The following is a 12708-nucleotide window of genomic DNA, read 5'->3' as shown; positions in this document are numbered from 1 at the left end:
CTCATTAGACCTAAGATGAATCATCTTTTACCCTTCGTACAAACAGCTGAAAAGAGATTAATTGTAGAGTTGTGTAGATTTTATTACCTATGATGGAAAACTTCAATTGGTGGATTATATATCTAAGCTTCGTCTTCATTCACGAAGGTGTGATTCAGAAAATTGATAAGAATAGAAGACATTGTCCATGAAGAGGCAATGCTCTTACGAAGAAAAACCCACTCCTTGTAAACCTAAAGAATTTGGAGGCCATGGATTTACCCAACTAACTTTGGAAAACAAACGGCTTCTGCTAAAACACCTTCATAATTTCTTCAATGTTGATGAATTTCCATGGGTGAAGATAATCTGAAAGCCTATTATCTATTGGAAATATGCCTTAGAGGCAATAATAAATTGGTTATTATTATATTTCCTTGTTCATGATAATCGTTTATTATCCATGCTAGAATTGTATTGATAGGAAACTCAGATACATGTGTGGATACATAGACAACACCATGTCCCTAGTAAGCCTCTAGTTGACTAGCTCGTTGATCAATAGATGGTTACGGTTTCCTGACCATGGACATTGGATGTCGTTGATAACGGGATCACATCATTAGGAGAATGATGTGATGGACAAGACCCAATCCTAAGCCTAGCACAAGATCGTGTAGTTCGTTTGCTAAGAGCTTTTCTAATGTCAAGTATCATTTCCTTAGACCATGAGATTGTGCAACTCCCGGATACCGTAGGAATGCTTTGGGTGTACCAAACGTCACAACGTAACTGGGTGGCTATAAAGGTGCACTACAGGTATCTCCGAAAGTGTCTGTTGGGTTGGCACGAATCGAGACTGGGATTTGTCACTCCGTGTAAACGGAGAGGTATCTCTGGGCCCACTCGGTAGGACATCATCATAATGTGCACAATGTGACCAAGGAGTTGATCACGGGATGATGTGTTACGGAACGAGTAAAGAGACTTGCCGGTAACGAGATTGAACAAGGTATCGGGATACCAACGATCGAATCTCGGGCAAGTAACATACCGATTGACAAAGGGAATTGTATACGGGATTGATTGAATCCCCGACATCGTGGTTCATCCGATGAGATCATCGTGGAACATGTGGGAGCCAACATGGGTATCCAGATCCCGCTGTTGGTTATTGGCCGGAGAACGTCTCGGTCATGTCTGCATGTCTCCCAAACCCGTAGGGTCTACACACTTAAGGTTCGGTGACGCTAGGGTTATAGAGATATTAGTATGCGGTAACCCGAAAGTTGTTCGGAGTCCCGGATGAGATCCCGGACGTCACGAGGAGTTCCGGAATGGTCCGGAGGTAAAGATTTATATATGGGAAGTCTTATTTTGGTCGCCGGAAAGGTTCCGCGCATTATCGGTATTGTACCGGGAGTGCCGAAAGGGGTCCGGGGGTCCACCAAGGGGGTCCACCAGCCCCGGGGGAGCCACATGGGCTGTAGGGGTGTGCGCCTTGGCCTATATGGGCCAAGGGCACCAGCCCCAAGAGGCCCATGCGCCAAGAGATAAGGGAAAGGGAGAGTCCTAAAGGGGGAAGGCACCTCCGAGGTGCCTTGGGGAGGATGGACTCCTCCCTGGCCGCACCCTTCCTTGGAGGAAGGGCCAAGGCTGCGCCCCCCCTCTCCCTTGGCCCTATATATAGTGGGGGGAGGGAGGGCAGCAATACCCAAGCCCTGGCGCCTCCCTCTCCCTCCCGTGACACATCTTCCTCCTCCCGCAGCGCTTGGCGAAGCCCTGTTGGAATCCCGCTACTTCCACTACCACGCCGTCGTGCTGCTGGATCTCCATCAACCTCTCCTTCCCCCTTGCTGGATCAAGAAGGAGGAGACGTCGCTGCTCCGTACGTGTGTTGAACGCGGAGGTGCCGTCCGTTCGGCGCTAGGATCATCGGTGATTTGGATCACGACGAGTACGACTCCATCAACCCCGTTCTCTTGAACGCTTCCGCTCGCGATCTACAAGGGTATGTAGATGCACTCCTTCCCTCTCGTTGCTAGTAAACTCCATAGATTGATCTTGGTGATGGGAAGAAAATTTTGAATTTCTGCTACGTTCCCCAACATTATCACCATCAGTTACCCCCTGCCATACAATCAGATTGCTAATTTTTGTGGCAACATTGTCTAAAATTTCTACCAGAATACAAATGATTTGACACATGTAATCTTCACTCTGGAGCAACAATTAAACTTCGGATAGATGAACGGGATGGATATCCTTTACATGGGGTCTACCTCATATTTTCTCCTTTGTTAGAAACTCTAAAATATTTATGAGTCACATCAGACAAAGGCCTTTGTCGGTGCATTTCAATCCGCCTCTTTTTGTGGAAGCATTCAATCATCTACGCACTCTTTATACCAAGCTTGACGACCCTCAGTTAACCACTACTACGAATGTCCGGAATGACCCATGGTGGGGTACCTTCTCGGTCTCTAGGGCATACCATTAGTCTTGTGATTCTACTCAGCTTCATCGGGCCTTCTCATGGATTTTGGAGACCTGTTGTCAAAAGAAGCACAAGTTGTTTTTCTGGCTGTTACTTTCTGATCGGTTGAACGTGAGGGTAATGCTGCAGAGAAAATATTTTTTCCCTTGAGACCATGCTTGCATTATGTGTGGAACCATGCTTTGAAACCTAAGAACATCTCTTCTTTAGCTATAAATTTGCTCAAGATTAATGGGCTTGCCTATGTCCTTCTCTCAGCTTCAACATTTTATCCTTTGCCACAAAATGGATCACAACTTAAAGCGTTCTTTGAGGCGGCCCTTTTTTTTATGGAGTTGATCATGATAGGTTACTGCATTATATGGAACTAGATGATGCCCCCACACGATTGCTGCGAGAATCTTGTTAAAAATGAAGTGCTAAATAAACTAAAACAATGTAAGAGTATTATGCATGACTAAGTTCATAAAAAAACATGCATGCATGAGTTGATGAGGTGCCATGCTTTGCATGAATAAATTAATGCAAAAGTAACTCATGACTACATGCATGACTTGATGATGTAGCATTGCTGCATGAAGAGAAAAATTAGATACTGGGTTGCAACTATTTAAGAATAGAAGATGTGCATGCATTTTTAGACATCAACAACCCAATTTATGTAACTGCCTATAAGGGAGTTCAAAGTTGAGCTGGAGCTTCTCCTTCATAGAGCTGCATGTAAGAGCTTATGGCCATTTGTAGATCAGGGTTAATAGATTTGTATAGTTCTTTTCTTGTTTCTTTTTGGACATATGTACCAAAAACTCCATACAAAGGAAATATCGATATATGTACTACAATGCAAGTGTACTGATTTTGGGCCCACAAAAAAGAGTAGCTTTTTTGCCACTCCATTTAAATGGTCAGGTGACGCGGAATGTTTGGGGAAGTTTTCTTTTCTTCTAAAAAGTACTATGTCACAGGAAAATGTGAATACATTTTTTTTCACTCGTTGATTCATGAACTTCCCTGTCCGCCAATAGAGCCACACAGATCTTAAATTTTGTTATGAAAAATGTATGATAAAAACATGGCTGATTAGTAACAAAATTAGCACTGGTGGATTGGTAAAAGGTGTAACATTGGCATACTCCACAGTTTTTTTATTTTTTGAGGTCAAGCATACTCAACAGATAGAGGCCAATTATTGTACGTGGACTACCATGGGCCCGTATGCCATAAGGCCAGGTCTGCTCAACAAACAGGCCGTCCACGACCGACCCCCCAACGAGATTTCTCAAAAAAATAAAAATACTTGATTTGCATGTTCGCTTTAATTAGCGTCTGAACTTGTAGAATACAGATTTCTGGTGCACACAATTGGCTAACTGTGCAATATAATGCATTCGCCGACCATAGCCATTAAATGTGCTGACTTGGCGAGCCAGCAATGTGCCAGTAGGCCACACCCTGCTTGTCTATCTCCCTATGACATATGAGTCCCACTTGTCGGTGTATAGAGAAATAAATAAGAACGGAAAATAGACGCAACAACGATTCAAAAGTCAGATCTCGCCCCCACGCACGCACGAGCTAATCCGTCCATCTGATGCCATTTTTTTTGTCTAACCTAGAGCCTCTACCAGTCTATAGTTTCTTTGCTCACAACAAGAGCTCAACACTGCCAGCGTCATCCCTTGTTCTCACGAACAACGACAACCCTAGGGCAGCCACCATGTTAGTTAGCTCAACCACGTCGCTATTTACCCTTCCTATAGGAGGAGTCGACACGAATAACAACCAATCATCAGTGCCCTCTTGTCTTCCCAAACTCTAGTGCTCCGATATGGCTCCTCGATCTGCTGCTCTGGCAAGTTCCTCCTCTTCCTTCCGCCCCCTCAGCTCCCTGCTACGCTTCCTAAGCTTCCGCTGCCTTGTATTCAAGCCACATATCGATGAGCAACGCTCCCGTGGCCTCTAGCTCCGGCGATCGCCGCCGAGGTCTGTGGCCTCGCTTCCATGCCTCCCCAACCTCCCTGACCACCCGTACAGGTTTCTGCTGAGTATGGGCACTCAAACCGTGTTTCATTCGCTCACGATCTTCCTCCTTCATGCCTCTGTAGCACCACTGGTCGCTGCCCAAATCTTTATAGTAGCGGTCGGGAAGCAAAGACAATACTTCTGTAAATTGTGGTGGTGTGATGCATGGTCAAATTTATACTTCTGTTAAGTTGTAGTCGAAGTAGAATTGATTATCAGTTATTATTATAAAAATGGTTATATTCGCGGGACAATGCATCAGGAAGGTAGTGTGGTTGTACACTCATGATTTCTAGAATGATATATAAATTTTCAAAATTAACAGACGAATACAAAATTCTCACCAAACTAGAATGGTTTTGAGCAAGTTGGACATTCATGATTTTTAGAATGATATACAAATTTTCAAAATTAGCAGTCGAATACAAATTTCTCACAGAACTATAATGGTTCTGAGCAAGTTGGAAAGAGGCTAAGTACATTCATTCTTTTCATGTAGATTTAAAGATATTTAATATTTTTCTTTAGAATCCGAAAGGATTTGAGAAACTCGCATGGCAACCTAGCCCCCACTTTCTTTGGATTCGTCGTTGTGTGAAACCAAAGCACAAAAACTGAAGGGATAAGTGCGCAGGGGCACTCACCTACCAGCCTTGCCTAGCAGACTCTTTATATCGAGCGGACCCACAAAATAATCATCAATTTACAGTTTGGCGTAGAAAATGGCCCGAACAGAAAGGGTAAACGCGTCCGACCCTTAATTTTTTTAGGGGTGTGGTAAATTGCCCCCTCCAACCCGCGGAAACACAGTTCCACCTCCTCCCTACCCCCGCCATGTCGGCGCCCTGTATCTCGCGAAAGCGTTGACGGGAGGGACATTTCAGCGCACGCATTCCCCACCCCACCCCGCAGCCACTTGGCACCGTCGCCACCCGCCCGCCGCTTTCGATTCTGGCCATATCTGCCGACAGAATCACGCCGCCGGGCCACCACACGACCTGGATCGATCGCCGCCGTGTCGCCGCCCGCCCCAGATTCGCCGAGCCGAGCCGCCCCTCGGTCGCCGCCACCCCGGATCGACCGCGGGCGGTGAGTCCCCCTTTTTGCCCCGTTCTAGTTCGACTTAGCGAATGATTTTTAGATGAATTTCCGTTTATGCAAGCTCGAGTTGATTTGTATATGGATTTGAGCCCTTGCGAGGAATTTTTGCTCGAGGATTCGTCCTCGTCCGACGACGAGGTCGTAGAGTCGCTGCTCGAGAGAAAAAGGCAACAGATGGTAGTGGCAGTTCTCGCCGTGAAGGAGCTCGAGGATCCGAACCGAAAGAGACGGCGAGGATCGAACGTCGGCCGTCTTTGCATCTCTCGCATCTGCCATCTCGGGAACATGATGTTGATGCAAGAATACTTCGCAAACAATCCTACGTATCCGCCGCACCTCTTCCGGAGAAGGTATCGAATGCGCCGATCCCTCTTCGTAAAAACAATGCAAGCTTGCAAGGCCAATTCTTGGGTTTTTTACTCAAAGAGACATGCCGAGGGCTTGTTGGGCTTTAATGAATACCAAAAAATCTTGGCAGCTATGCAGGTGATTGCATATGGCATTCCGGCTGACTATGCCGACGAATATCTTCGCATTGGCGAAGATACTACGATTGAGTCAGTGTGTAGTTGTGCCAAAGTGATAATCCGCGTCTTTGGTCCTGTCTATCTTCATGCACCCAACGAGGAAGACACGAAAATGTTGATGGAAGCAAATGAGAGGCGTGGTTGGCCCGGCATGCTTGGAAGCGTTGATTGCATGCATTCGACTTGGAAAAACTGTCTGAATGCATGACACGGGCAGTATTGTGGCAAGTCTCGTTATGCAATATTGTGCTAGAGGCCATAACATCTGAGGATTTATGGATTTGGCATTGTTTTTTTGGTATGGCGGGTACTCTCAATGATATTTATGTGTTGCAACAGTCCCATTAGTTTGCGAGACTTGCTAGTGGTGATGCTTCTACACGGTGAATGGGCATGAGTACACAAAGGGGTATTATCTTGCAGATGGTATTTACCCTTCTTGGTGTACATTTGTCAAGAGCATCAAAAAGCTCAAGACCAGGAAGCATATGAATTTACAAAGGTACAAAAGGTTGCCGAAAAGATATTGAAAGAGCCTTTTGGGGTTTTACAATCTAGGTTTGTCATTGTTTGTGGTTCTGCTCGTTTTTGGGTCAAGCGAACCTTGAACAACATCATGACATGCATGTTGGGTGATTCTTCACAACATGATCATCGAAGATGAGAGGGACATGAACTTGAAGTTCTTCTACGACAATATCGGTAGCCATGTGAAGCCAGCTACATAATCTGACTGCATACAAGCATTCCTTCAGACATACCGACAGATTGAAGATGCAAACACCCACCATCAGCTTCAGAAGGATCTCATTGAGCATCATTGGCAAAGGCATGGCGGTAAAACCTGGCATTTTTACATTCATTTCATTTAATTCATGTGTGATTTGTATCATTGTTGTATTCGGGACAATTCTTGTATCAAATTATTAGTTTGATTCGGTGATTTGAATAATTATTATAATTGGGATGATTGTTGTATCATAATATTTATATTTTACATTGGATTGAATTCATAATTCTGTATAATATATGACACATGTGTCAAATTCAGAAAAAACCATCTGTTTTGCGGCTTGACGCGGGCTGCGGCTGAACAGACCCCGCATTCACAAACTTTAATTGTACTATAAGGGTTCGCGATACAAGAGCAACTCCAATGGGGCGACCCATTTCGTCCGCCGCCGTCCGTTTGGGTCGGCGCGGACAGAAAAGTTGGCCCAACGCGCCGACCCAAACGGACGCGCGTCCGCTTTCGTCCGCCTGCCGACCCATTCCCGGCCCATTTTTGAGTCGGATTTGCGTCGGCGCGGACACAAGACGGACGCGCGCGCTCGCCCCCTCTCCTCCCCGTGCCCGCTGGTCGGTGGCACATTGGCCTCTCCACAACCAACAACACACCCTCGCCCGCCTGCTTCGTCGCCGACGCCGCCGGCCATTTTTTCCGATAGAAAAAGGATACATAGATAGTTCTAGCGTACACATATAAAAGAGAAGACCAACTACTCGTCGCTTTCCGACTCTAACTCGTTAATGTCCTCCTCCGACGTCTGAATGTAGGCGTCAGCATACTGCTCGTCCTCGAAGTACCACGCCGACGTTTCTCGTAGCTCCAGTTTCAATTGAGCGGCCTGCTTCTGCGCACGCTTGTCCTCCCGATAGGCAGCTCGCTCCGTCCTCCTCGCCTCCCTCTCCGTCCTCCTTTACTTGTAGAACTGGCGCTCGTCGACGATATCCCGTGGGAAGCATTCGCGCCACACCATCATGGCTTCCACGTCCATCTCGGCGATGGCGAGGAGACGCTGCCGCCTCCGGTGGGCACGACGATCCTCGTCGGTGAAAATCCGCGGGAGAGGCGCGAGATCCTGTGCCCGCTGGCTCGACACGTTGGGAAAATCCATCTCCCGACGAGGCCTCAGGAGGCGCCACGCCGCTGCGTCATGCGCGCAGGCCGTCTCCTCTGCGGTGTCGAAGGTGCCGAGGATGAGGCGTTTCTCGCCAAACTAGATTTCGGAGGAGAAGGCGCCGGAGCGGCGCTCGCGGACTCCGCGAAAATCCGAAGCGCCCAGGCGGCGAATCGACACGGTGGCGCAGAGGCGGCGAGGCTAGTGAGAGGGGGCGAGACGAGTGGGCGGCGGACAGAGTTTGAAGGAAGCGCCTTCTTATAACGAGCGCCGGCCGCGGCGCGCACGCGAACCTTTCCCGCGCGCTGGAGCGCCAAAACCAGCGCGCGCTAGGCCGATTTCCCCCGCGCGCTGGAGCGCCAAAACCAGGACGACGACAATGGCCGCTGGCATGATCTACAGCGCGCGTGGTCATGAAATGGGTCGGCGCGTTGGGCGCACTGCCGATCCAAATCTAAAAGTGGGCGGACGCCGGGCGGGCGGCCGACCCAAACGGACAAAAAACAGACAGAAGCGTCGTTCGTTCGGGTCGGCCCGTTGGAGTTGCTTCAAGGGATCTGCTAGAGATGCTCTAATTTCTTCCTAGATCCAAGGTGTCCACGCGCCAAACAGGCCACTGTCCTAGATAGCCACGAGAGATCGTCTACCCCAACGTGCCCGCCGTGTCCTCTCGAGCGAGCAACCCCGAGTCAGACGTGTTGGATCTCTCCGACACGTACGGTCCGACCGAAGAAGAAGCTTCATGGCGGCAGCGGCGCTCCGGTCCACCGTCGTCCTCGCGACGCTGCGAAGCCCGGCGACACTGCAGGCGTCGTGTCGCCTCCCGGGCACCGCCGGCCGCGACTCCTCCAATGGTTTGATCACCCTGCAACGGCAGACCATGTCCACCACAACCATTGGGCGACGCGTCGCCAGGTGGTGAGTAGCTCGTTAACCAATCTTCTCGTCGATGATCTCTCTTGTTAAATTCAATTTAATTTCCAGTGCATGCATCCGTGATCGATCGAGTGGCGCACGTCTATATAGATACTGATGGCAAACGTGTGGTGATCGTGCTACGATGTACGCAGGAAGAGGAGGTGCGTGGATGCTGCTTTTACTGCCGTCGCCGGCGGTGTAGCCGGGGTAGGAGCACTCGTTTATGTTGGCCTCTCCGCCCCACTGGGGGGCTGGGAGCGGAGTAGCCGATGATGACGCAAAGGAGGTGAGAAGAAGAAGAGAAGAGTACGTCGGATCTCATCTACCCAACAACGCTAGCTTTGTACTAGTACATAGATAGACTTCTTGTTCTAGAATTATTCCGGAGATGGAAGGTAGGAAGAGAGAATTATTTGACTGCATTTGTGCATGTACTACGCACTATATTGTCGACAATTATTAACCTTGTTATTATTATGGTTTTTGAGCGTCCACGCCTTTTCCTTTTCTTTGCACACATGGAAATTACTACATCTTGTGTGAGGTGGGGTCTTGCTTGAGACAGTCACCAGACTGCAGAGACTCAATCTGGAGATGTTTCTGCCTATATTTCTACTAATGTAATCTCCATTACAGATGGACAAATATTCTTATCTGCGGATCTATCCAATGACGGAATTCGACCCGCTATTAATGTGGGTATTTCTGTTTCCAGAGTAGGATCCGCGGCTCAAATTAAAGCCATGAAACAAGTAGCTGGCAAATCAAAATTGGAACTAGCTCAATTCGCAGAGTTACAAGCCTTTGCACAATTCGCCTCTGCTCTCGATAAAACAAGTTAGAATCAATTGGCAACGGGTCGACGATTAAGGGAATTGCTTAAATAATCCCAGGCAAATCCTCTCCCAGTGGAAGAGCAGATAGCTACTATTTATACCGGAACAAGAGAATATCTTGATTCGTTAGAAATTGAACAGGTAAAGAAATAGTTCAATCACCCCAGAATCATCGAAATCCCCTCGAAATGGAGAGCGGCGCAAGTCTCACACTCTTTCTCTCACTCTCTATCCTCTGTCTTTCAGATTTTCCCCTCGTAGCTGATACAGTGAAATATTATTATGTAAGGGAGCTGATCCACATGATTTAATGGTGAATTCTGATTTCCCCACAGACTGAACCAAGGGAGAAGAATAGAATAATTCACTGGTGCAGGCGGAGCAGCAAACCTTCGTAGAAAAGGGAGAGGGTATACCTAGAAATGATGAAATCAACCAGCACTGCCTTGCTAATTGAATAAAGGAAGATGCCGACTACTTTCTGAACAGAACAATGAGAGTCCCGAACAATGGGAGAATGGAGCTTCCCGTCTATGAACTAATCGCTAGACTATATCGTATCGAGCTCAAAGGTTTGTGCAACTTATCTATCAAGCCACACTTCTTTACTTTGAGATAGCGCATTCCACACTTCTTTACTTTGCTATAGAAGTAGGATCCCAACCCACAATACAATCAGTAGTTTACTTAACTGATATAAAGAGTTTCCCCTGCCTGCCCCTACTATCAATTGATAATACATAAATGATCCGGGGCTAGTGTTGGGTAGCCGGGCCCACTAGAATTCAAGTGCTTCTTATCGATTCAATACGCCCTTAACGGATCCCCGTGCTTTATCTCCATTGGGTGGAGCAAGACCCTTGACCTATCTTTTCTTTACAGAGCAATAGAAATGATGGTTGCCCCTCGCTGCACTGACCAATGATATCTCAGAAGAGAGAAAGACTTCTATAACTTGCCAATGATGTCTAGTGGGCACTACGAACTCCAGGCATACTACACTTGACCCCCCACAAGAAACAAGATCCTTCTCGACGGCGCCGGGTGTGTTGGTGGGAGGCTACTGCGTGTTTCTGATGGCCGCACCTGCTTCTTCTAGGGCTTCGGACACTTGGAAGGGAGGAAAACCTCGAGGCCTTACAGGATGATAAGCTCGATGATCGATGTGATGCATGTACTATGTATAATAGTCATTTCCCAGCCTAGGACCCTGGATTCTTTTTTTCTCAGCGTATAACTTGCTGGTTGGCTCTCTTGATGCCTCGCTATTTCTCTCCACTAGATGACCCGGTTGCGCTGATGGCGCAAGAAACCAGTTAGAAGTGATGTTAGTAGTGAGTAAGTAGGAGATGTAGTCTTTTGGTTCAATGAACTCATCATCTAAACTCCAGGTATATTTGTTTATTTTCTGGAGAGAATCCTCAGCTTGTAAGGCTGCATCATCAAGGTTCTCGGCAGCATGTTTCACGCGATGTAAGGCATGATTTATACCGTTGTCTGCATGTGTTGACCCAGGGCTGAAATTAGTCTCCAGTATATTGTGAAGCTCGGTAACCGTCGTGTGTTCACTGCCCAAACTGTTGCTCCAGCCATCACTTACATATTCTATTATGCCATCTTTTTTCTTTTAGTTCATGCATCAGTGATTTATTCTTCTGCTGAACAAACTGCAACTTATCATAGTTGAAGTCCTGCAGTACTTTGTTATGACAATATCCCATGTATTTAAGAGCTTCAGTCGCAAGGCGATCTTCAGCCTCTTCCATTGTTCCAGATACATAAATGGAAAAGTTTTTTTTATTGGTCCCATTGGTCAAACGATGTGCAGATGGATAGAACTCAACTGTTGCTTCTAGGCCAATGGTTCTTGCCTTATGCGTTGAGTAGATTGCTTTTGGCAGCTCAAGTTACTCTAGCATATCATCGAAAAGGGCCTTCGCTGGTATACGAACAGGTGCCATCACGGAAATCTGACGATACAAATAAAGAGTAACTTAGATTAGTTGCTGTCATGTGTTCACTATAGGTAAGAAAGAATGTAATTTATTAATTTTGTTAGGCTAACTTGTCAAGCATGCTGAGGAAACTATTCATTTAAGGTAGTAGTGTAATAGTTGTTCAAGCATTAAGCAAAGATATTCCCCATCCCAGCCTCTTCATTGTAATATCAGGATGTGCTTTCGTGTGGACAGGTTGCCCAAAGAAATATTATAGCAGCAGCATGTTGTACATATACTGTGATAAGTTGTAAGTGAAAAGGTTTTTTGGGAGTAACCCGTGACCATGACAGAATGGGACCAGAAGTTCTCGGTTTTACATACTTATCTTAGGTTTGGGTCAAGGAACACTTAACAAATATTTTATGGTTATACTGGAAGAAAAATGATGGTCCTACTGAAACTTAAATCATGTGAAGGCATCGAAAACTTAAATGAAAACTGTTATGATAACTTGTGGAAAATAATCTATTTTCTCTGTACTTAATACTGAGGTGAATTCTTAATTCCTAATTCCCATTGGAATTGAAAGAAAGCTAAAAGGAACAACCCAGTTCTAATTAGCGTGCATCTACATGATACATTGCAGCAGGTATACAACAGTGCAAAAACCAGTTACCTAAGAAGGGGATGAAAACTAAGCAGAGGCAAAAGTTAACACAGTGCATTTGCATAGGAAACAACACAACATTTGCCATGGAAAGGTTGACAATAGCTAGACCTAGGATCATTATCTTCAGTGAAGTTGTATGTAGAAAAGACATCTCTCAGTAACCTGAATAGAGAAGCTGGATAAAAAGGCAAGTGATCTGTTATGGGTATAACCATTGGCAAGAAGGCACAACCATAAGTGGGCAAATCTTCGGGACAAGCAGGTGCATACAGACATAATCTTCAGAACAACTAACATTGCACTGGTAGTAATAGATA

The sequence above is a fragment of the Aegilops tauschii genome, chromosome 1 (genome assembly GCF_002575655.3).
Source record: "Aegilops tauschii subsp. strangulata cultivar AL8/78 chromosome 1, Aet v6.0, whole genome shotgun sequence".
NCBI lineage: Eukaryota > Viridiplantae > Streptophyta > Magnoliopsida > Poales > Poaceae > Aegilops > Aegilops tauschii.
This window is presented reverse-complemented; position numbering follows the sequence as displayed.